The sequence below is a fragment of the Chlamydotis macqueenii genome, chromosome 16 (genome assembly GCF_036417535.1).
Source record: "Chlamydotis macqueenii isolate bChlMac1 chromosome 16, bChlMac1.mat, whole genome shotgun sequence".
NCBI classification, from domain to species: Eukaryota; Metazoa; Chordata; class Aves; order Otidiformes; family Otididae; genus Chlamydotis; species Chlamydotis macqueenii.
In genome coordinates, this window is record NC_141571.1 from 4,343,080 (window position 1) to 4,368,127 (window position 25,048).

At 50.1% G+C, this 25,048-nt stretch overlaps 1 protein-coding gene across 2 annotated transcripts in view; it reads left to right on the forward strand.

The window, feature by feature from the left end:
• The first annotated feature begins 21,542 nt into the window (after positions 1 to 21,542).
• PPP1R16B (protein phosphatase 1 regulatory subunit 16B) overlaps positions 21,543 to 25,048 on the forward strand; it is a 61,581-nt gene continuing 58,075 nt past the window's right edge. Inside the window, exon 1 of one of the 2 annotated variants that reach the window (XM_086760896.1) lies at positions 21,543 to 21,581. The gene's annotated coding sequence lies outside the window, so the exon portion shown is untranslated. The remainder of the gene's footprint in view (positions 21,582 to 25,048) is intronic. The other variant, XM_086760899.1, reaches the window with a different exon arrangement.

The window sequence follows — 25,048 nt, forward strand, 5'->3', positions numbered from 1 at the left end:
CCTTTGAGCTGGTCATAACAGGCTGTTGGGCAGGGGAGGAGGAGGAGAAGTCCAGGTAACCTCAAATTTGGATTATTGATCCTATCCCTAGCTGCCTGGAGGCATGCTAATTTTCAGGACCATTAAGGCAATTCTCTCTGTTGTAAAGAATGTGGAAAAACATGCTGTGCTGAAACTCAGGGCAAAGTTACACCTCAAAGCAGTGTCTTTCCTGATCTCGGTTCATATCAGTGACCTGGAGTAGAGTGTATGATATCCCACTGCTATTTGACCTCTTTCTGACACAGCTTGAGCTATCGTGGCACAGTGGCTACTCAGGATACAGAAATTTGTTCCAGTCCGTGGTGTTGGTTGCTAAATAGATAAGAGGGTGTTGTGCGTAAAACTGTTCCAGATTGGAGGCCTAGAAGGGTATCTGTAATGGATGGTTGTAGTATTTTCAAATGTTTGCCCAAATTGTGCCAACCACTTCACTTGCATTAATTCGAAGCAGAGCTCTCTAATTCTGTACAGAGATGCCAGATCAGCTGCTTAAACAGCTTCAAGGAAGCATAATTTTATAATCTCCTAAATATTAGCTGTTAACTTGTTACTTTATCCCCACAATGGAGTAGCTAATGAACTTGGACAACGTGATCGCAGTCACAGGCTGTTCTGAGTGTGCTGGTGGGCATTCTGTTGCTTGGAGTAGCACCGTGAAAAGCGCAAACATTGCAAAATGGGATTCATTCTACCAGTTTAAATTCAGTTCCCCCACACAATTTGCTGTGGTGCTATGTGGGCATGGGTGCTCGCAGGAGAAAAATGGAAGGAGTGCATGGTGCTGAGGGCAGGAGGACACAACGGCGTTATTTTTGACGGTGGCGTTGGTTGGAGTTCTTGTGGAGCTCCACCACTGTGACACTTGTGGCAAGGTTTTCTCATGCCCGTGTACATAATTTGGTTGTTCTACATATAACTGGCACAGGGCTCACCAAACCCACAAGGGGCTTGGAATATTTCTTCTGTGCATTGGCTTATGCCACCTCAGAGTGGGGCAGGCCAGTAAGGTGCCTCCTTGGCTCCTTTTTCATGGGGCTTCTGGTTGTGTGAGGAGCAGTAGGCGGAACTGCTGCACTGTGAGGGCCTTTGCCAAGAGACAGGGCTGCTGTTGAGCAAGCTGCTGTGCAGGCAGCCTCAAATCCTGTAGTGTGTTTATCCTGGCGGGTGTCCTGCAAGCTGACAAGGTGCAATTGCCAGTTCAGAGATGGTCAAGTGGTTCCCAGTTGACCCTCAGTATACAAAGTTCAAAGCAACCTGTAACCTTATTATACAATTCAGTTATCACCTAATTCAGGTCAGAGAATACAAAAGTACAAGTTGCAGTTTAACAGGCGTGGTGAGCTTGGTCTATTTAATCTAAAAGAGAGCTCGAACTGGGTTCCACCTTTCACAGGGTCCCTAAGACCTGCTCCGAGTGGAAATACCACGTCAGTGCGAAGCCCTGGAGACTAAACACAGATCACGTGTTTCATGTCCCAGATTTCCGTTTTTGCTGCCTGCGAGCCTTGCTTTTGGTCTTCAAGGCTTCTTACATTTCCTGTGCCATAGCAACTTCAAACACTAACTGTTCTTTACTAAATCTCCGCTAGGACACAGAGATTAGAACTCTTTGCTCCAGTTATTAATCTCTGAAATACTTAATGTGCTGTGTAAGACAGCAGTTCAGAAGAAAGAGAAGATGCCCATGAACTGTCACTTAAAATTTAGGATTATCCCTCCAGAGACAGCCTGCAATGATCCTCTAGCAGCCAGTCATAAGCCAGAAGTTTTGAAGCTTGTGTGGGATGAGCAGGGGAGGGGAGAATGCTGTAATGGATTTAACATTATCCGCAGAGTCATATGGTGGGATTTCCACCCCAGTTCGATACGTCAGGCACAGAGCAGCTGTGCCGATTCCCGTTGCTCACGCCCACTGCTTTGTGCAGATACAGAGCTGGTCCCTCAGCATCCCCTTCAACAAAGCTTCTCAGTTTTAAGTGGCTCAAACTCCTGGCATCATTTGCCAAGAATTTTCCAGGCTACTTTTGCTCCCTCTCTTCAGGTGCTTGGTTTCCTATATTTAGAATCACAGGATGGTTTGGGTGGGAAGGGACCGTTAAACCCATCCAGTCCAAGCGCCCTGCAAGGAGCAGGGACATCTCCAACCAGATCAGGTTGCTCAGAGCCCTGTCCATCTTGGCCTGAAATAGAGTTGTTGACAAGCACCTTTTCCCCTCCTTGTTCATGACAGGAGCCCAGTCCTACCTCTTAGGGTGCAAAGTACTGTAGTTTAAAGGTTTTGTTTGTTGGTTTGTTTTCTTTTCAATTGTATTTGGCTTTTTTTTACATCCTTAGGGATCTTTTCTTCCTCTTTTTGAGCAGAGGGCTTGGCTTCCATTTCCTAAGGCAGCAGAGACTGTGATGAGAGTACTGCATTGAGAGTCAGGAGACCTGAATCCATTTTCATCTCTGTTTACTCATGACAAGCCAGGTCTGTTTGCTCTGACCTCAGTTTTGTGCCTCAGCATCCGTAACAGCAAAGCTGACCCGAGAATGTTGCTAGCAGGTGCTTTCACACAGCACTGAATTACTGTAGAAGGCAGTAAGGGTGATGGGAAGGCTGGAAAGGGGTTTGTGGGGAAGGAGGGAGGTAAAATAAAATCATGGAGAACAGCTCCTTAATGCACAGAGGTCCAAGTGGGAGGTCTTCAAACCACTCACTGCCTGGAGCTGGAAGAAGCGTGTATGGTAAGAACCGCTCCATGCAGGTATGCTTTTATTCTTAAGCAATTGCTATTGACTGCTGTCAGTTAGGATATGAAGCAAGCTGGATTTATGGTCTGACTCAGAAGCTTTCATGCTCTTGAAATTTCCTAGTTTGAAACAGGACAGTATTTTTATAGCTTTTTATTTGTTTCAGGACTGAGGTGAAGTACGAAGCAGCTTCTCCCATCTATCTTTTGGGAAGTAACTGTGCTGTGCCGATGGGTAAAGCATCTTTTATGTTGCCAGTGAGACTCCATGAAAGCATCCCAGTTCCTGCATTTCCAGTAGCCATCGTCAGGCAGTTAACATCAAGAGGAAGCTTCTGGGGAAGCTTGGGGCACTGCTCTTGGCAGGTCTGGCTGGAGAAATGAGCTTTACAACGTGCAAGGAAAAAGCGTGGCTTTGTTGAACCTAGGTGAAACAAATTCCAGAGGAGAGATGCCTTTGGAAAGTGTCTAAGCTCCTCATGTTTGACCGACTTGGGAATGTGGTGGATGATAAAGTATTGGACAGCAGGAAGACCACAACGCGTTGGGTACCCCCCATAGGTGAAGGGCAAGGGTGCGTGGTGGACCTCTGGGTGGAAGAAGTTTTGAGCGGTGATGGTGACCTGCAGCCCCAAAAGCCTCGTAGCTGCTGCAGGGGCACATGGAGCTGGCACAGGGGCTGCTGTGTAGGCACTTTGAGTGCCCTGATGCTCAGGAGGGGTGGGAGGCTGCTGGCTGCAGCTGAGGCTGATTTTCCTCCTCTGCTCTCTAAACCATCACCCTGTTTGTGCACCCCTTCCTGCAGCACCCTCAGCTCTGTGTGCCCAGTGGGAAAACTGTCCCGTACAAGCACGGGAGGCTGGCCACTTGCTGCTGTGCCTGAGGCTTGTTGGGAGGCACGTTTGAGTTTGTGCAAACATCTTTGTCTAGTCTTATGTTTCCACTAGAGATTTTGATGTGATTTTGTTCTTCGGGGTGTTGTCGCTCTCTTCGGAGGAGAATGGGAATAAATAAGAAAAAATAGCCTGCCTCTCTGACACTTGTTTGTGTTTGACTGGCAGCCCAGCTGTGTCCAAATAAGAAACTGGTCTTCCTGCTCTGCGTTGAGGGCTAACAGGGACTTTCACAGGGCTCCTCCACACAATTTTAGAAATAACTTGTGTCACTGTTAGAATGACCAGAAGTCCCCTGGGGCACTTGGGTGCCTGCTCCTCAGGGGTGGCCTCCCCGTCACTCTTCTCACCTTGAGCTGCCTTCCAGCATTTCATCTGCTATGCTTACAAAAATCCACCTAATCTAGAAGCCATCAACGAATATGTTGTCAGCGCTCCAGAGGCAAAATGCCTTAAAAAGGCCCCAAGCTGTTCTCCTAGGTGCACCGCAATGCCGTGCCCTGGGATTCCATCGTGGATTTTCACAGGGCACGAGGAAGGTTGTCGCAAGGTAGGTGCCATCCGCTCGCACTGGGTTTGAGCTATTAGTAAGCTTCTTGCATAACACCTTGCATAGCTTGTCTAGTGCTAGGAAAAGCACCTCTGATTTCCGAATGTGGCAGGTTTAGGGTTTTTTTTTTTTTTTGTCATCTTTAAACTTAGTTTTGTGTCCCTTGGGTTAAACGTGCATTAGCATGATGCTCCTGGCTGGCATCGCTTCTCAGCACTGGGAAATGCGTTTCAAATCCTCACCCTTAGATCACTACTTTTTTTTCCCCTCACACTACAGCTTGGTTAAAATAAACCCCACTCCTCCTCTCACCCCAGATTCCTGCCACATACCTGGCATTCCTTCATCCTTAATGAGATGGAGTGGGGGATTTCACCCTCCTGGAATTTTAGAGGAATACTAAGTGGATTTCTCATGAAAAGCCCCATTTAGGATAGAAATCTCCCCAAAAGATAGTCCTTGCACGGCAAACCTTGCTTTTAATGGTGAACAGGGTTTTCAGTTCCTTGTTCAATAGCTACTTTCTGCTTGGGCCTTGTTGTAAGCATTGCTGTGGATGGAGGCCACGTTGCAGCGAGCTCCTGGTGTCATGGGTGAAGCAGAGGAGATTTGTACTCTTGCAAATTCAGAAAGGGGCACCGGCACAGCTCCTGGGCTGTTGGCACTTCAGCTTTTACTGGTCGTGGCAATCTGGCCAAACTCTCCGTATAGAGAAGGGAATGTAAAGGTTGTCAAGTCAAATAGTTTTGTTCCAGGCTTCGTTGTTAATTTACCCTCAAACATAAAGTGGCATTGGATCAAAGGTTCTTCCAGCCTGGTCCTGGTAGTGACCTCCAGGAGATGCTGAGGGAGGAGGGCAAGCATAGGGCTGGCGTGGAGCAAGAGCGGCGTGCGTGTGAAGCAGGAAGGCTGTCAATAGTCCCAGCTGGTTAATGCTGTGTAGCCGGGGAGGCACGCGAACACAGAGGTTTGGCCAGTGAGCCCGGCTCTGCCTCCTGCACTGGGAGAGGGGCTGCGCCGCAGCTGCGCGGGACAGGTGCACCGAGAGCCCTGGGTCCTGTCGGGTGGGGCCCCGGGCTGCTTTCGGCCAGCTCCGCGGCAGCGGAGGGCCACGGGCTGTCTGGCTACTGAGGAAACAATGGAGAGGAAGGCTTTGATTTCACAGTGATGGACACTGGCTCAGGGGTGGTGCAGATGGAAGGAACTGGGGGCTAATTTTTTTTTTTTATTTTTGCTTTTATCCTTTGTAAACCGCTGGTGACTTCTTGTTGTGGGAACTGCTGTGACCTGTCTTTGGGCTTTGTTTATGCACTTTGGCTGACATTGTTCGCAGCAGGGCTTTGATATTCAGCCCCAGGAGTGTCCTCTGGCCTGGGAATGGGAAGAGTTGAGCCCGGCTGCCCGCAGGCGCACTCCAGCCCAGGAAGAAGGGCTGGTGCCCTGCCGTGGTGACACCATGCAGCGATGGATCTCTCCATCACCTGGGGAAGACAAATGAGTCACGTCCTATTGCAGACTGCCCCCAAGTTGATGACTTCGGCCCAGCATCTGCCCTCCTTGGCCACAGCAGCGTCCCACGTCAGCAGTAGAGATGGTCAATAGCTCTTGCCCACGCGGGAGCAGCTGATGGTGCTGCACTGCCAGCGGGTGGAGAAGATACAAAGAGAATCTGGCATTTATGAGAATTTGTCATGTTTTCCTAGCAAGAGAAGAATGAGGAGGTTGCAGGATTCTTGTCTTGGGTTCAGGCTGTGCAGGTTCATGCCTGGAAGAGCTGGGAGATGCCCAGCATGCGTGACCCAGGGGAGCTCCGCTCAGGCCTCCTGTCCCCGTTGTCCTGGGGGTGCACCAGCCGCTCCACCAACCCCTCTTGTCAGGGGCTGAATTGAGGCTGGAAGGGATGATTCCTCAGCTCCTGAGGGCTTGGCTTCCCAACGTGCTGTAAAACTTACACGTCCGTACCTTAACAGCGATAACTGCTGTTTGCAGGAGGCTTTGTTTCTGCCCCTCACTGCCCAGATCCCTTTGTCTGGGTATTGAATGAAAACAAATTTTATAATGATGCAAACTTGGAGGAGACAATTCATATTTACCCTACCCCTGAGCCCTTTCTCTTGAATGCATTTTAAAAATCCCACTGAATACTATTTTTTCACAACAAGACGGATTCCCCTGGCACCAAAGACGACGATTCCCGGGAGCCATCAGCCCCTTGAGTGTGTTTACCCAACCCAGAATGCGCTTTGTGATGTTACAACACCTTCAGCCTACTCCGTGATTTTACACGCTGGGATCTGAAATATGTATAAGCACTGGTTGTGCTGTGTGCTGTACACAGAGATGGCAAACGAGTCCTTAATTTGTCGAGCTGGGGACGGCGGCTTTTACAAGCAGTCGTCACTTCAATCACAGGAGCCAGCAGTCCCAAACAATTGATTTTAGCCGGTATCAAAGTAGATTCTTGCAATCTGGGATGAGGGGCTCATGAAGAGGGGTTTTATCTCAAGCTCCAGGCTTTGTGGGGAAGGTTTCAGTAGATGGTCACCATTCCAAGGAGACCTTTGACTTTCAGGTACTCCCCAACGCCCCACGGCGCGGCCCGGCAGCAGGGGGACCGAGCTACACAGAGCCATGTGGGACGCGGCGCTGGTTCACGTGTGAACGTCTCTATTCTGCAAGAAGTGGAGACTGAGAGAACAACAACAAAATACCCCCCCAAACCCCACTGTGCTGATTTTGAACCCAAAAATAGCAGTTTGGTGTTTCCCACAGAAGGAACCCCCCATGACTTGTTCTGAGCAGCTATACTGACGGCTTCCTCTTTTTCTTCCTTCTAGCAGGGTGTTCGGGCAGCTCCAGCTCCTGAATTGAAGGAAGTCTTTTCCTGAAATGCAGACAGAAATGCTCCAGGGTTTTCTGGCTCAGGAAATCAGCCCTCAAACCTGAGGCTGACTCTGGAGCCACAGGCACCAGAAGTTCCCCACCAAGCTGGTAGAAACCCAGCGAGCCGGGTCCTGCCAGAAATGACAATTTCCTTTGCTCCGGCTTTGCAGACTTCGTGGCCTCAGCATATTTTTGCTTCATGGGCTTTGTCAGAAGATGCTCAAGCAGGCTTCCCCTTCCTTTTTAAAGAAGGCACCATGGTTTAAATTGGGGGGGGGGGGGGCTAGTTTTGTTTCATAGGCATCCTAAGGACTTTCTCAAAATTAAAGCAAAAGCATGTGTCTCGTGAAAGTGTTTTGCTCCTTCATCTTTCTACTTGAAAATAAAAAGGTTGTAGCTCTCTAAATGTAGCATCAGTTTCTCCCGAGATGTATAATTTAAACATTTTTAACTTAAGTGCAAGCCTTTAATGTCACAATTTCTTAGTACTGCTACCACAACTGCTTAGACATTTAAATCATTTGATTATAGTTTTATGTTAAATGAGGAACCATAATTAATACGATCATATTTAATTTCTTCCATACTCAACATAAAGATAGAATAATTTCTCCAGAGAAAAGAGAGTTTCCTCAAATGACTAAATGGAAAGATTTTTTTTGAAGTAATTTAGCTTTTGGAAAAATAATTTTAAGCCATTAGATTGAAGAAGGATATAAAATGCAAAATGCCTTGCTTGAGATGTGGAGAGAGAATCCCGGGGAACCTTGTTTTGTGTTGGCAGCATCCCTCTTCCCCGGCTGCAGACGAGGTGCGGGGGGAGCAGCGGGGTTTTCTCAAGTTGTCCCTTTTCCTCCTCCCAGCACCATTTCCTGGAAAACACGGAATGAAAAGCCTTCCATTGGCAGAGCTCTGCCGAAGACATGCTTAGTTTTTTTCTACTCTCTCTTATTTCTGCCTAAGCTGCATTTACTAGCCACTTTGGCAAGCAGAAAACTTGTAGGGAAGTAGAAATGACCCTGCTGTTGTGCCATCCCCTCGGCGTGTTCTTTTCAGAGGTGCTGGTAGCTGATGCATGGGCACCATCTCAGCCAAGGCTTGGGAAACCTGGGAGCCCGAGTGCAGGGAGGCATTTTCACCCACCTCCAAGTGCCTGCACACCAGCGTCACGCGCGCTGGTGTGGCCGTCTAAATCAGGGATGCTCTGGAAAGGTGCATTGGTACCTCTTTGTAATTGCATAGAATCACAGAAGGGTTTGGGTGGGAAGGGACCTTCAAAGCCCACCCAGTCCAACTCCCTGCAAGGAGCAGGGACATCTCCAACCAGATCAGGTTGCTCAGAGCCTCATCCAACCTGGCCTGGAATGTTTCCAGGGATGGGGCATCCACTGCCTCTCTGGGCAACCTGGGACAGTGTTCCGCCACCCTCAGTGTAAAAAAAAAATTTCCTGATGTCCAGTCTGAATCTACCTCCTTCTATTTTACAACCATTACCCCTCGTCCTATTGCGCTTGTACAAACCAGGGAGCTCCCCTGCGCCAGCTGCCCTGCCCGCAGGGGAAGCACACCATGCAGCCGGCACTGCCCGTCCCTGCAACGCCCCGGTAAACCCACGGGGTTCGCAATCCCAGCGATGGTACCCCGTCCCTTTATCTTCTGTACAGCACATCTGCTGCTGCCGGGTGCTTGAGCCTGGGAGGGTTTATCTTCTCCTGGTGGGAACTCAGCACAAATGACATCAGCAGGAGCAGTTACGCGGCTGGAGCACGCTTCGTCCGCGCTCCGATACAACGTGCTGTAGCCTTGTCTGCACATCGCTGCTTCGCTTCCGAGCTCTTAGCCATCATCCCAAATTTTTAGTGCAACATAAATACGTCTGTGCTTTTTCCTTTTACGTGGCTGCACGCTGACACCCACTTGCCCACCTCTGCGCAGGAAAAGGCCACCATCACACTCATGTTCCAGCCTTGGCAGAACACAAGGCTGAGCAGGGCATCATCAAGAGGGTGTTGAAACAACTTGTGCTTCAGAATCTGACCTTCACATTATTTCCTTAAACATCTGAATGTTTAAGGAAACATCTGAGGGAGGAGAGTATACCTCAAGCTATCTGTTTCTGCAAGGCTGGAAGAAGAAATGAGGGCTTCTTTCTGCCTGTGGGCGCTGCCAGAGCCCGTTCCCCAGGAGTACTGTGGTACTAAGGAGCCCTCCCAGATCCCTGCTAAGGTTATTAGCAATAACGGTCAATTAGGCGTACTGGGAAGGGAGGAAGAGCGAGAAACAGAGATGTGAATTTTCGCACTAGCAGGACAAAAGAAAAATAATGTTTGCTGAGCAGAGAGGATTTAAGACCCTAGCAGAGAAGGGAGAAGGAAGAACTGTCAGCCTTTACAGAAAGAGCTATAGGAAATATTTAACGACGCTTTTCAGGGCTTGCCAACCAAGCACAATGCATCAGAGCATTTTCACCTGCTGGCTCACGCGGCTTTGACTTTTGTTTCATGATTATATAACGTGTTTTGCAGCCCAGGTTTTTAAGCAGGGCCTGAAGGTAAGCGGATCCGGGGGCTGTTGTGTTGTCAGGGAGAGGAATGTGGGTCTGTGCTCTTGATAGAGGTGGGAATTTGCAGCAGGTCAGGGCTGGGCTGCTGAGGGATTAGGTCAGTATCAGCTGCCTTGAGGCAAATTGAATTTTTCGCAGAAGAGGGAAAGAAGGAGGGGGAAAAAAAAAAAAAAACGAACCTGCAACTTAACTAATCACCTGCCGCTAAATCAGGCAGCATGAGCCGTTCGCCACCTCCACCGTGCTTCACATTACCACAGCAATTACATGGCACCTTTGATTGGAGCATCTCTAGCGTCGCCGAATAGAAGCAATTCTGCCCAGCTGCAGCATGGAAAATGAGCATGGGGGTGTCCAGATGAGACTTGCAGCTTTATCTCACAGGGGTTTTATTCCAAACCACGTAATTTCAGAAACTGGGTCTGTTGATTTGTATTTGCTGATGGGCGCTGCTGGAGAGGTAGGAAACAGCCTGCCTCATCCAAAACAGGTACTGGTCCTCTCTGTCACTTGTTTTCCCTCCTGTACTGGGGTGACTCCAGTGACGTCCCACCCCAGGCGCTCGCAGGCAGTACTGTAACTCCTGTTACACCCCTGGCTCAGACCCTTGCTTGGCTTCGGCTTTGAGGGATGGGTGGCTGCTCGCGATGGTGCTTTTGCTGGGCAAGGGCCTCTGGCGTCTGTCTCCTACTGCGCAGAGCTGCTTGCAGAAACCCTGAATGGTGGCAGAGTCCCTCTGTTCCCTTCACTCTAGGTAGAAGATCTGTGTTTCCAGACAGAAAACAAGAAGAAGGCAAGCTGCGGACAGACCTAAGCCACCAACTGAATTGAGAGAAGGCTCAGCAGTGACTGTCGGACAGGGTTTCCTACTACAGCTCCTCAGAGAAGAGCTCTCAAGGGAAGGGTCTCATCAGCATCAGAGCAAGTGGCTGCTTCCCTACATCTCCATGGTCTGAAAATAGTACATAATGTGGTGCTTGGCTTCTCCTGCTCCTGAGGCCATTAACCTTCACCCCTGGAAGCCCTCCCACGCTGTGGCCATAGCTGTGCGTGACCAGGCTGAACGCTGGAGGTGATTAAGGATAATTAAGAGGAAGGAAAAAAAACCAAGCCAGAGAGCTGCTGTAGCTTTGCTTTCTCCACTTGCGCTTTGACATGTCTGCCACAGTGCGGACAACGGCCTGGTGGCCCCATAGGGAATTAGTCTTTCTGTTAATCTCTGTTACCACAGCTTCGGCAGCGCTGCTGAACGCGCCGGTGAAACCAGTGCCTGCTCCTCGCGGGCTCGGTGCCAAGCAGTGCCAGGAGGTCGGGGACCCAGCTGCGAGCGGTGGCGGCGTGGGTATGTTAAGGCTCAAGCTGAAGCAGAGCGTTCAGGTTGAACAAGTTCAGTCAGGTGTGCCTGTGACCTGAGCACTTCCCTTTGTGGTCCTGCCAGTTCTGCCGGGGACTCGCTGAGCCACAGCCTGGCAGCGGCTGTGCTGGCCACCGCTGCTGCCGGCTGGGAAGGGACTGTCATCTTGCATGAACGCATGGACCTGGGGGTGCTGGTAGGCAGTCAGTTGAACTTGAGCCAGCAGTGTGTCCAGGTGGCCCAGAAGGCCAACAGCATCCTGGCTTGTATCAGGAACAGCGTGGCCAGCAGGAGTAGGGAAGTGATCGTGCCCCTGTACTCGGCACTGGTGAGGCCCCACCTCAAATACTGTGTGCAGTTTTGAGCCTCTCAGTACAAGAAAGATGTTGAGGTGCTGGAGTGTGTCCAGAGAAGGGCAACAAAGCTGGTGAGGGGTCTGGAGCACAAGTCTGATGAGAAGCAGCTGAGGGAACTGGGTTTGTTTAGTCTGGAGAAGAGGAGGCTGAGGGGAGACCTCATCCTCTCTACAACTGCCTGAAAGTTGTGGGTCAGGTCTCTTCTCCTGATTAACAAGTGATAGGACAAGAGGAAATGGCCTCAAGTTGCATCAGGGGAGGCTTAGATTGGATATTAGGGAAAAAAATTCGTTACTGCAAGAGTAGCCAGGCACTGGAACAGGCTGCCCAGGGAAGTGGTGGAGTCACCATCCCCGGAGGTGTTCAAAGAAAGTGTAGATGTGGCACTCCAGGACATGGTTTAGTGGACATGGTGGGGTTGGGTTGATGGTTGGACTTGATGATCTTGGAGGTCTCTTCCAACCTTAAGATTCTATGAAGAAGGCACAGTGAACAGGACACGAGTGAACCATTCCAGTTATTTTTCTGCTAGTGGTGCCCTGTGTTCTGGGTGTGATGTGTCTGATCACGGGCGTTTCTGATGAGACTCACAAATCTGATTTGATGGCCACCTTGGCGCATCGTGGAAGGCATGAGCTGGTTGGACTTTAAGGAGAGGAAGTGGATGGCTCTCTCAGTGGAGAAGAGGTGCAAAGGTGTTGGCTGAGTTCTTCAGGGGTTAATGCTGCTGAGGCTTCATTATGTTGAGTGCAATGCCAGAGCAGGCAGAGCCCTGAACAGAAGTCTCTTTGGTCATTTTAAAGTTCACAGCAGACTAAGGCTTCCTGTAGCACCCAGCTGAGATGGTCAGAGGACAAACAAGGCTGTGACCCAGGGCAAGCCTGGGGCCAGCCAGGTACTCACCTCCAATTCGTCTTCATCTGGGGTTTCTGCCAATTTGCTGTTCTGTTCCTGCAGCCCCCCAGGCCGGGCCGGTCTCCTGCCTGTCCAGTGTCATTTCAAGCACTCTTGGTTGTCTCTAAATTAAGTTTTAAGTCCTCCGAGGATTTAAAGCCTACCACACAGAGTAAAAGGCAAGATTTTGCCCCTTGCCTCAGCAGAGTTGATATTTCAGGACTGGGCATCGCTAGGGGATTTGTAAGTGCCCAGTTTGATAATGGGAGAAGGCTTCTGTTGATGTCCACGGGAGCAGACTTAAACTGATATTTATTGCTTTTGGAAGCCTTATTTCTTCTTGCTTTATTTCAGATTTTTTTTTTCACTGTTTCATGATCAGAGACAGGAATATCTCCTTGATACAAGGTACCAATATTTTAACATCAGACTGCTGTAGTCCAGGTATCACAATTATTTCTTGGAGTGTGATTTAAGGCACAGCCAAGAAAATAATTTTTACTGAGAATACTCTCCACAGCTGTGAGACTTGATATAAATCTGTATTTCTGGTGACTTCACTGATGCCTCCCCCTCCATACGCCCCTAAAATACCATCACCAAGAAAATTTAAGACCTTACCAAAGAAGCTTAGCTATAGCATTTTGTGTTATGTTATTTCGCATCCTGAAATGCTGAGTAGGGGCTTCTGAGGCAGAGCTGAGCAGGTTAATCCACCACATCTGGAGGCTTCAGTGGCTGTTTTTTTGAAAGCCTTCGTCCCAAACTGGCAAAGCTGGATGTCTGCTGGCACAAGGCAGACCAGAAGACTCCCACTTTAACCAGTGCGAGTGCTCCTTGGGAATAACTTAACAGTTCTGCTTGCAGAGCACTGGGGGCAACCAGGCGCTGCTGCTGGCCGGCCCCTTCCCTTTGGGGTGAGTTTGGTGCCTCAGGTCCCCAATCCAAGTTCTGCTGGTAATCGGCACCGAGTGGCTACACCATTACGTGCTGGGATCCGGCACGGCGTGTTCAAGGCAGGACTTATTTTAAAAAATCAGGGCTTTGTTCCTTTGCCTGTGGGTGGGATTTAAAAAAAAAAAAAAAAGAGAGAGAGAAATTAAATGCTAAGCAGTTATCAAAATGTAGAAGTGTCTCGTGCTTTGCAATAACTTGACCCAATGTCCTTTTACATTTCCATAATGACATCTTCCCTTCCACGCTTCTGTTTTCCTGGCAACCTGGGCAGGGTGGGAGCTCTCTGCTCACGTCCTTGCTAACGAGTCAACACCTCTGACGCTTTCAGACTGGAATAGGTGCTTATGCTGCAGATGTTTCTGCAATGCAAGCGGCAAGGGCTCCGTTCCAACAGCTCCATCCCTGCTGGTGTGAGTTCTCATCCCTACAGCCAACTCACAATGGCTCCTTAGAATTTATTTTTCCTGTAAGTTCATCCTTACATCAACCAGTTAGAAAGATGAACTCTATAGGACAGTATGTCTGTTATTAGACTAACTGGTACAACTGGGAACCGGACACTTAACAAGCATGCAAGCTCTCAAAGCAGGAAACTTCCAATTAATATTGATTAGAAACAATTTTTCTCATTGCAGCTGCTGTAGCACAGTGTACATTGTCATCAGCACTTTTCTTGTTACAGCTGTCATCTTGATTTTTGTTTACTCATTAGGATGGCAATGGAAAGATGGTCTTTCATTTATTCTGTAACCAAGTTAATTAACTGGAATACCTATGAAAGATTTTAGAAAAATCTTGACCTGCAATAGATGCAGAGTCATGCCCAGGCTGACTGGTGAAGGCCCTAAGAAGGAGAACACATTCATCTGCTTTTCTAAAAGCTCAGTAAAACTGGGAAAAGTCTGGGATGCTGCAAAATAAAACCCAAGCTCGTGGCGGGGGTGACTTGTGCGTTCCCATAACCGTTCACGCGCAGGGCTTGTTCCGTGTGTGTTCTCCTCAGGCGGGTTGTTGTGATACATCATTAAACCAGGTCTCCATAGCCTCGGGGCGGGGGAAAAGAAATGCTGGCATTACTTTTAGTGCTGTGTGAGTTGTGTAACATGGAATACACAGTCAAGGCTGGATACCTCACCCCTGAGTCCGTATTTCTGATGTTAAGTAACTTAGATAAAGAGCTGAGCTTCTGGTGCCTGTGATGTGTCTGTTGGTGTTGCTCAGCTCTCGCTGTTCTAAATTGCTGATTATTTACATGTTCATTTATGGATTCCAAGACTAAAGGCATTGTGTCCTCATTTGGAAACACTGGATGTGTGTGACGGGCCAGGCTGTGATGCCGTTGACAATATAACCCCGGTTATCTGAGCGCTGCTGCAAAGTCTCTTGTCTCTGTACAGTAACAGTGCTGTCAGGGCACTTGACCGGTAAAGCCACCCCACTTACGGAGGAGAAAGCCCTAAACATGGAATATCCATGTTTAAATCCCTACAACCCGGCCCGTGAGTCTCACAGCTGCACGTCCCAGCTGTAGCTTTCCTTGCGTGTGGCTGCTCAGGCGCTGGGTCCAGTCCTGCTAACTCTAACAGGAGGACTTTCATTAACCGTAGAAACCAGATCTGGCCCTGAAAGATGCACAAAGGTTTCTAACACTCCTGCTGTTGGTGAGGCTTTTATGCCTTCAGCTATCAAATGTGTACTCTGCTGAGCAGCATCGTTAAAGATTCATGAACTGTCAAGATCTCCATTTCCCGACGGGGCGGGCGAGTGTGCTGCCCAGGGCTCTGAGCAGCAGCTCCAGCATTAAGAGTCCCCTTGTGCTCTTTTGCTTCACAGATGGTCAAGACCTGATGAACTCAGAGCATCTCTGCAGCCAGCCCAGCCAGGTAAAGCTGTCTGGTACACTGACGTTCAGCCTGGAGAAGAGAAGGCTCCGGGGAGACCTTAGAGCAGCCTTCCAGCGCCTAAAGGGGGCTACAGGAAAGATGGGGAGAAACTCTTCAGCAGGGCCTGCTGTGAAAGGATGAGGGGTAATGGTTGTAAAATAGAAGGAGGTAGATTCAGACTGGACATCAGGAAAATTCTTTTTACCCTAAGGGTGGTGGAGCACTGGCCCAGGTTGCCCAGAGAGGCGGTGGATGCCCCATCCCTGGAAACATTCCAGGCCAGGTTGGCCAGGGCTCTGAGCAACCTGATCCGGTTGGAGATGTCCCTGCTCCTGGCAGGGGGGTTGGACTGGATGGGCTTTGAAGGTCCCTTCCCACCCAAACCATTCTACAGGACTGAGCTGGCTGCAAGACGCAGCACGGCTGCTTCATCTCAAGGGTTACACGGTGCAAGCGCCTGCCCAAGCCAAGGGCTTGGAGTTATGATTCAGGAAACCTATTTGCAGTTTCTTTGTTCCAAAAGGCTCTGAGGCCAAGTTTCCCTCTGAGACTGGATTAAAAAACACATTAAACAGTTGTATATCTCAACAGAAATGCCAGGCACACCCTTAAACACTTCAGCTTGTCAAATACCTGAATACCACAGAGGATTTTATGGCTACATGTTCTGTGCACTTAGTGGAAATCAGATTATTGTACAATATTTGCTTAAACTGGGGAGAAAGCTCACAGATGATGACAAAGCACTGATGAGTTTCAAGTGCAGTGCACAGGAGATATTTGACTTAATTGCCAATCAATGGGTGTCCAATAGAAGGTGGAAGACCCTTTAATGGGACCAGTATGTCATAACTGGGTAGCATATGTCGTGTTTCTCCTCTGGTAGGGCTCTGACCTTCCCTCTAACCACCACAACCATCTGCAAAAGTGACATTTGCTTTCAAAATCAGTGTTGCTCTCTGGGTTTCTGTGGAAGTCTCTGTTTTCTCCAGGTGTAGCCCGCAGGCTGGAGAACGGGAGTGTGGCAATTATTGTCCAAATTTCTATCAGCTTTGTGAAATATAGGTGAAGGAATCACCCCTGTTCCACAAAGTGAATTATAGGCTGGATGGTTTATTCAAGGCGAGAAACTGAGAAATTCAAGGACACTGTCAGGAAGAATGGATTATTTCAGTCAAGGGTAGACATGGCTGTAAACAAAAGAGCATTGTTTTATCTAAAAGCTAAACCATCCCTCAGTAAAGTCCAGCACCAAGGTGTTTTAGGAGCATCTTGCTTTGCTTAACGTGATCTTTTCTTTCTGAAGGCCTTCAACACTGACCCTAGGGCTGCTCAGAAATGCCAGAGGGTCTTGCCTCTAATTCAAAGTCCTTCTGGAGGCTGTTTTTTGAGGTTCCCCTCCTCATCAGCTGCTGTCACTTTTAAACTCCCTAAGACAGCATCTATTGCTAGTAAGCCAGTCCAATGAGCTTGTGCAGTACTAGGAGTGTGCCACGCTTTTATGTCCTGGCTGTAAGATGTATTTAGCCCTTAAAATGTCTTCCCCTCAAAGCTTCTCACAGGCACAGAGACACGGGGTTAAATCAGCTTATTTCTGACCTTCAAAATTTCCATCCAGATGCAAAGTTTGCACCTTGAGACAATCTTCCTAATTAATCTTCCCAGCCTGCTGTGAAGAAGGTCGGGACCAGGCATTAACTGCAGTCCTGAGGATTAGAGGAAGGGAACGAGGTGCAGAGCCACGATAACGTAAAAGGCTCTCTGCCCCTGAACCGCAGCAGAACAGAAATGCTGTGCTGTCCAGGTGGTCTTCCCGCAGAAACGGGTGGAGATGGCACCTACCCCACACGTTTCTCCACTTCGCTGCAGCAAGAGGGCAGCCACAGCAGAGGACTTTAAGCGTTAGAGAAGATGTGGGGATTAATAGTAAGATTAAAGCCACTGCTGCTGAAGGTCCACCGCTGCGCCGGTGGGCTCTGCTCCGCTGCGGGGTAACTCCGGCTTGTCACCACAGCGGCTGTGCGGAGTTGGGAGGAGGAAACCACCACCGAAGTACCACCCCTTCTCTCTAACCCGTCCCAAAAGCAAACCCCTGTAGGACTTCACGCCAAGCAACCCTATGGGCTTGCTCCCCCGATGTGAGGGCGCTGGACGTGCCCCTGGTGAAAGATGTGGGCACAGGGCCCGGTGGAGAAGTGGGGCGAGAGGTGCCCGTTCCTTCGGCCGAAGGCGGAGGAGGAGGAGCACGCTGTTCACAACAGGAGCGCGGTTCCACGCTGGGCACCGGGCAGGGGGCCAGCTCCTGACCACGGGGATTTTAACCGGTAACCTTGCGAGCTGCGAAGCTGTGCCCACCAGTCTGTAATACTTCTCTCCTGTCAAGGCACGAAATCTTCCATAGGACAACAGGGTCCTGGCCCTTTGTGCATTTGGAGAGCTTTACTCTCCAAAACTGTTCCTGGCTTCTGTGTTTGCAAACGGCCTTTCTTCTGGGAAAGCCGTGGATGCCAACGCTGCGGCGTTGCTCTGGGTCACTGCTGCTGGAGCTGGCACTGGGCGCGTTGCTTGCACAGAGTTGGCCTTTGTGCCTGCAGAAAAGAGGAGGAATGAGCGCCAGCCTTTGATAAGGATGAGCTGTACAAATACAGGGGTTGATCAATTAATGTCTTTTTCTTCTTTGGGTATATTTACACGGTACAAACTGCCGTTGGTGCCGTCCCAAGCCTTAGTTTCTCTGCAGCAGTGAGGATGCGCTTGGACGACTCGTTGGGCCGTTGGGAAGTCGTTGTGCCAGTTCACTGGCTCGTGCCCGGTTTGGCGCAGGCTTTCCTAGCGCAATGGAGCAACGGTCCCCGAGGTTGGGGGCCCTCCTGCCAGCCTTCACAAAGCTGGTTTTTACTGCTTTCATGCTCAAGTATGAAAGACAAATTACTTTTGATTTCTCTTGCTACAGCACTTGTATCAGTTACTGAAATTTTGTCCAAGGCATTGGAACATCCCACAATCTTAAGAATTTCTTCAGGTGACATGCTGTGTAAAGTTAGTCTCCAGCTGCTTTTAATGTAGGTGGGGGTGAGGGTTGCCTGAGGAATAGGATTGGTTGTGAAAAGCTGAACTACTTGGTGGTTGAGCATCCTGTGAGTTAAAACTGCTTACCTGCCTTGCTAACAAGGCAAGGCTCTGCCTTGGAGCCAGATCTGTGCACACTCTCTTTTTGCCTCCTGGTTTATTCTTTGTCTGATCATTGATTTCCTCTCATGGCCTTCACTGAAATCAGCGCGAATACCCCAGCTCTACCCATCTATCTCTTCATTAGTCCCACATTTCTGCTACCACTTTCAGCTTTGCCTTGGTGTCCTGTGTCCTCTCTTCTCTTACTGATTTTTCTTCCTGTACTTTTTCAGTCAGCCCCTGGTTACTCCATGTGCCCTTCTGTAAGACATTGGAGAGCCTTCCCATGGCTTCAGCTCTTTCCAAGCCCTTGGATCTGCTGTTTGTTTGCTCGCTGGTTGTTTGTTTTTGTTTTTTTTTTCAGAGAATAACTGACACAGTGGTTTTGCTCATGTATCTTTCTCTAAGACAGTGTTTCACCACTGGCAACCCCCTGGTTTGAGCATCATTTCCTTTTCTTGTCCCTCGTTGCTTCCTCCGAGACAACCCACACCCCACACTGAGTTGCTTCTCCCCTGCCACCACTCATTTCCGCCCAGTATGTCTATTCAAAACCTCTTGCTCTCACCATTAAGACGGCGAGATGGGCCATTTCCTTCTGTTTCCCCATCTCCATCCCTCCCACCCTCATCTCCCTCACCTTCCCAGTGCTCTCCATGCCTCCCCAGCTGGCTTTGCTGGGCCAGCCCCAGTGCTCAAAGCAGCTCAAGTTCACCGACTGCGACCAACTTCCACCTTCACTTCTTGCCTCATGGCTTGTTTCTTCTCCCCAGCCCTTCCAAGTGTTGCCCAGCAGTGCTGTGCCGCGCAGGTGCTGGGATGTGGGCTGCTCCTCTGCTTTGCAGAGGCTCGTGCTCGTTCGCCATGGGTTTAACCACGGACATGGTCTACCTGCTCGCTTCTTAGTGACAGTGGCTCTTAGCCGGAATAAAATACACCAGGAGACCTTGAAAGCTCATGAAAAGAAAGCTTTGCCAGGGAATTCAAACGGCAGAGGTGGAAGTGTAAATGGAAGAGGAGAGAGGAAAAATGGGGCAGCACCTTCCCACGGCGCTCGGCTCCGGCTGCAGCCTACCCACGCTCGGCTGGCTTGTTTTGACAAGCTGTCACCACGCGAGTGTACGACGAAGCAGCAATCACAAGCACACGTGTGCTGTACGCCTGCAGAACAGGGACCTGATTTTTGCTGTCCCCTCACTTGTACATTTTTCAGCTCCCAGCACAGCCCAAGACTGGCGGCTCTGTCTCTGTGTCCGAGTTACGGGATGGGCTCAGTGACCTTCAATCACTGCAGCTCCCTACCTGTTTTTTTTTTAATCCAGAAGACTCAATTGATTGGCAGCATCTAGTCTGACTGCTGAGAAATGTATTTGTTATAAGAGCACAAGAGAAAAATCCTGTTCTCACAGCCAGGTGAAGTCTTTCCAGCGAATAGTGAGCTTGCTAAAGAAAGGAATTTGAGGGACCAAAACTAGCTGTAAAATTGGATTGAACACTGGATGGGGAAGGAAATGTCAGGAACTGGGTCTCTGAAAATGCCAGATGTTTTAGCAGTGCTTTTCAAGAAACTTCACTTTCGAAATAGCTTTTTTTTTTTAAACCTAAATCTTTGTAATATTTTTAATTTGTACAAAAAAGAAAACTTGATGCAGTCATTTTTGACTGCATTAGAAAACAAACAAACTGTATTTCCATTCTAGCCCCAAATCTTCATACTGGCAATTGAACCGAGAGCTTTGATTTGCCAGAAAAAACGAGGATGATGCAGATGCCTGCGGGCTCTGTCTGCCGTGCTCACCTCCCTCTGCCCTGGGGATCTTCACCTCCTCCACTCCTGGGCTCTGGGCATCGCAAGGGCCTGCTGCCGTGGTAGCTGGCCTTATCTCCCCAATCGCAACGCTCATACCCAAATTGGAATAGAAAATTAGTCTCTTTTTTCTTTCTTTTTTTTTTTTTTTGATCCTCTGACTGTTAAGAAGTATTTCAGCTCTTTATGCTGACTCACTGGTCTGGCACGGAGCCAGTTTATTTATGTGACTCCCCCCATCACTACCATACGTGCCTCAGAAAGCAGCTGTGCTTACAACACGTTTGATATAAACAGACCGAATTACGGACTTCAGAGACCAGTCCAAAGTTGCTCGGCTCTCCAGCGCTCTGGGCTAAAGCTCTGGCAGCCGGACTCATGCCACATGAAGCCTCCTCCACCCAGGGCTGCCAAGGTCTCTGGCTGGTGAGGAGTCCAGTCCCAGATCTGTAGCTAAGCTTTAACTTGGCTAAAACTTTTCCCATTCCTCCCATACCGCACCTACACTTCTACGGATCCAGTGAGGAGGAGGACATGGATGTACTTGCTTCTCATCAGCTTCGTTTTCCAGGGTTTTTTTCCCCTCATCCATCTGTTCGGTCCTGGCGGAGGCCCTTCCCCAAGGAGAAATGGGGCCCATGGTGATTAATCCTCCAAACCTTCCCACACCTATTTCACCCTGGAAAAGGCAACCCATCCCAGACAGAATATCTGACGGCAGCGTGAGGAATCCTCTCTGCTCCGCTCCCAGCCCGTGCCGGGTTGAGCGTGGGCTCCCGGGTGCCGCTCCCTGGCCCAGGAGGCTTCTTGGCTTCTGTCCCAGCACTGGCGACGGGTTTTGGCTCCTGGCAAAGACTCTTATCTGCCTCTCCTTGTCCGTCTGTGAAGTGGGCATGAGCCATACTCCGGGAACGGCATTTGTTTTCAGCATCAGTCACTGTGTTTTAAAAACCTGAGTGAACGTTGGGGTGGCTTTTAGTTTCTCCTAACAAACGCTCCGGGACCCAGTCCCTAGCGTCCACTTGCTCTGTGGCAAACAGGAGCCTGCTGCCGGGCTGGGCTATTTATGCCAAAAAAGGGGCAAAACCCTGTTTCTCACCCGGATATCCTCCCCAGCCCTCCCCACCTCAGCACAGCAGCTCCCATCTTGTGCCCGGCCAGAAGTCAGGGCTGCCACCAACACTTGAAGACATTTTTTATTATTTTTAGTATTTTTTTTAATTTCCTTATTTATTCTAGTTACACCCCTCTGCCGTCATGCGGGCAGCCGGGGGCTCCGCGGAGGCTGCCCCCCCCCGCCCCCGCTCTGCACCCTCCACCTGCCGGCCCGGCCGCTCCGCGCCCCCTCCGCGGCCGCGCCCGCCCCCCGCCCCCCTGCGCGGTACCGCCCCCCGGGGCGGAGCCGCAGCCGGCGGGCGGGGGCCGGGGTTGCGCGGCGCCGCTGGCTGCCGGGAGCGCGGGGGCCGGGCCCGCTGCGCCGCGCGGAGCTGCCGCGGGTGAGTGCGGGGCTGGAGGTGCGGGACGGGGAGCGGGGCCGACTCGGGCAGCGGCTGAGGGGGATGCCCGGGGCTTCGCGCTTTCTGGGTGGGTGTCCCCCCCGGGCCGCGGAGCTCTCCGCGGGCCCGCAGCAGGGGGGGGGTCCCCGCTGCGGCTGGGGCAGCGGCTGCAGTCGCGCCGCGGAGTTTCGGTGACTCCAGCCCAGTGCGGTCCCAGACCGGGCCGGTCGGAGCCACTCCAGTAACGGGGTCCGGTGCCTTTCCCGGTAGCACCAAGCACCCGCGGGTCCCTCCGCCCAGCCGGGTCCCGGACACGCGTGATGGTGAGGGTGCAGTTCCCCCGTCCTTCGAGGCAGTTCTTACTGCACTGGGTCACTGGCGTGAGTGGTTAAACCCGCGTTCGTGCCGTGGGGTCGTCGCGCAAAACCCGGGACGCTTGGGTGGAGAATTCCTTGCGTTTGTTCGTGGCTGGGTTTTGCGTATTGCGCTTGGAAACCCTCTCCCAGTCGGTGTGATTGGGCTGTGGAAGAAACGTACGGGGGGCAGCAGAAACATAAGGAACCGTAATTCCCGAAATGGCACCAGGATTGCGAGCGCTGGTCCCCGCGTGAGGCGGCGAAGGTCTTTCTCAGTGAGAGTCTCCTTTGGGTGCTGGTGGACCCGGCGAACTTCAGCCCCAACTTCAGCCCCTTCTCTGGGCTGTGGGGTGTCAGTGGTGGCAGAGATGCTTTTGGCTGACCCTGTTGGCAAGCCAGTGATTTGTGTTCATATCTTTGCTTCCTTATCGTGAAAAGATCTTTTCTGCGCTGTGGTAACTGCTCGAGGAGGAGGAGGATGCTTCCAGTTACAGTGGACTAGCAGAGAAAGTGCAAAAGGAAAGCAGAGGGCTCACAAACTTGGGGGAAAAATAAAAAACCAAACCCATCTCTGCGTCCTCCTGCGCTTCTAACGAATGCTCAGGAACGGGGGGAGCAGCGGGTGCCTGGGCTGCCCGTGCTGTCACCTTCACCCAGCCCTGGCCAGGTGTCCTGAGCCCGGCCACTCTCGGGTGCTTTTCACAGGTGGAAGGGCTGAGGGCTGTTAGGGCAGAAAGCAGAAGGGATTTTTCTGGCTACTACTGAATTTAGTCTGATGAGGGATCATATTTGTTATGAGAGATGTAATGTGTTAAATCCTGAATGTGAAGAATACTTTTTCATTTATGTTTTTCCCTTCCCTGTTTAACTCTACACTATAGGTTGGACCAAAACCTACAGATGACATTGAAAATACTCTTATTGCATTATTTTTGTGGGTTTTGCTTCATGTCCTGAGATCTCTCGTGAGATTTTTTAAAAAAAAGTGCTTATTTTCCTTCTGACTGGAGAACATAAGTGACTATTTAATAGGAAAAACTATGTTTCGAGTGTTGAACTTCAGATAACTGTGGTGGATGCGATGAAACGCTGAGATAGCGCGTCGTCTTTTTGCCACCGAGACCACGTGTCCAGGCTGCCTGTTTCTAACAATGTCTTGTTGTTGAGTCCGGCGTTGCAGGAAAAATGGCTTTGTGTGAGTGCGCTGGTACCAATTGTACTGGCTCCTTGGTGCTTCTGCAGCCACTTTGTTGGAACCTTATTTTCCCTTGGTTTAATAATTTATAAAATGCCTGTTGCCTCTAGGCACATTACATCCAGTAAGAAGAAAAACATCAACCAGTGTTTACTGGTTACAGCCTGAGGTTGACAAATAATGAAGCTTTTGTGGATGAGGGGATGTCTCATTTTTTGTCTTATATAAACTCACAAAAATGCAAGGTTTGTGCTAGGAGTCTTCTAGGGATGTGACTCCTTTCTTATTCCCAGCCTTAAAAAGGTCTCTTGCCCGCTGGTGACGAAGTGGGATTTTAGTGTGACCTTCCTTCACCTGTTTTTGGGTCCCTTTTTGCTCTGACCCCTGTCTGACTCAAGTCTGGCAGCTCTCGGATGTTTAATGCTTGTGAATTAAGATCCCAAAATCAGGTCCTGCATCTTCACAGGCTTCGCTTCTTTGGTGTGAAGGAGGTCAGTCTCTTTTTGGGCCATAAATTGCCCTCTCAAATCCTCTAGCAGATACTCATGAGCCACTATCATTAACTGCGTCTTGGATCACTCATTGAGCTGGAGGGGGAAACTTGGCCTGCGGTTCATCTTGTCTCCTTTGAAACTGCTAAATGATGATTCAGCGACCTTAGTGGGCAGATTATATCACTGGCTAATTGGCCTAAGAAGAAAAACTTGCTTGATATCAAACTGGCTGCTGTTGTTCTTCACTCCAAAACCCTCAGCTGCGCCAGGTGATACCTCCAGTTTCAGATACTTATGGGGTTTTGTGGAGGCACTGGAAAGGGGGGCATAGTAAACTGTGTTAGAAATACCTGTGCGTGGTATCCGCTCCGCCTTCGGCAGGTTTGGAAGGTACCATCCCTTTAAAAAATTTTTAAAAATGAAAATCTTAACGTTTCAAGCTTGCTCTCCCCTGTGGATAGCCCTCTCCTCTTCCTTCTCAGTGGGTGAATCTGCTCACCGGGGTGTAATGGTTTTGGAGGAGCTGGCTCTGCCAGGGATCCCAAATTTAGGAAGGAGGTGAAGCTTCCTGGCCCAATGCTGGGGGTGTGGGTCAGGATTAGCTCTGGTGTGGGCTACGAAACATGCAGTATGGCTAGTTGGGGCCGGAGGGAGCAGGACAGTGTGCTCGGCCGGCACTAATGCTCAGCCCGACCTCACTGCTTGTGGAAAATCATTCAGGGCTGGCGGCTTCTCTGCAAGGAAGGCTGGAACGGCAGGTGAGCGCCGGCGCAGGAGAGTCCAGCCCTCCTTGCTCACAGAGCTGCGGGATGTGTGAAAGGGGTCAGCTGGCGGCTTTTTGTGAGGCTGTTAGTTGGGTTCCACCACCTCCTAGGATGGCCTTGCCAGCTGGCTCATCCTTTAGGGAAGTTTAAAGAGGCTTATCGCAATCTTACTAGAAATCTGTCGTCTTCTATTAGCCTGCTTGTCTCTCCTCATCTCCTTTCCACGTGCTCCCTTGCTCATTCATCACGCCAGCGCCATTCTGCCTGCGCTGACACTGGCCGTGCCACTCGCCAAAGTCTTGTTGAGGGCATGATCCTTTATAGACTGTCACTTTTTGCTGTCCAGCACAGTTTTTCTTTATATATACACATAGATATTATAGATTTTTTTTTTTTTTTTTTTTTTAAGGTGATGCTCCTGAGAGGAGGGCAGAGCCCGGGTGCTTTGCTGGCTGGGGTGGAGGTGCCGGAGAATCACGGTACAGTGATTCAGGAGCAGTCAGACTCCAGCTCTGAGTAACCCAGAGCCCAGTCTTACGCCAGGTCCTGCTCGGCGTGGAGCACAGCTTGCCTTGCCGCTGGCAGCGGCGTAAGGGACCAGTAATTGTGGATGTGACTCACTGTCTGCTTCACCTTCTCCTCTGAAATCAGGATAGTT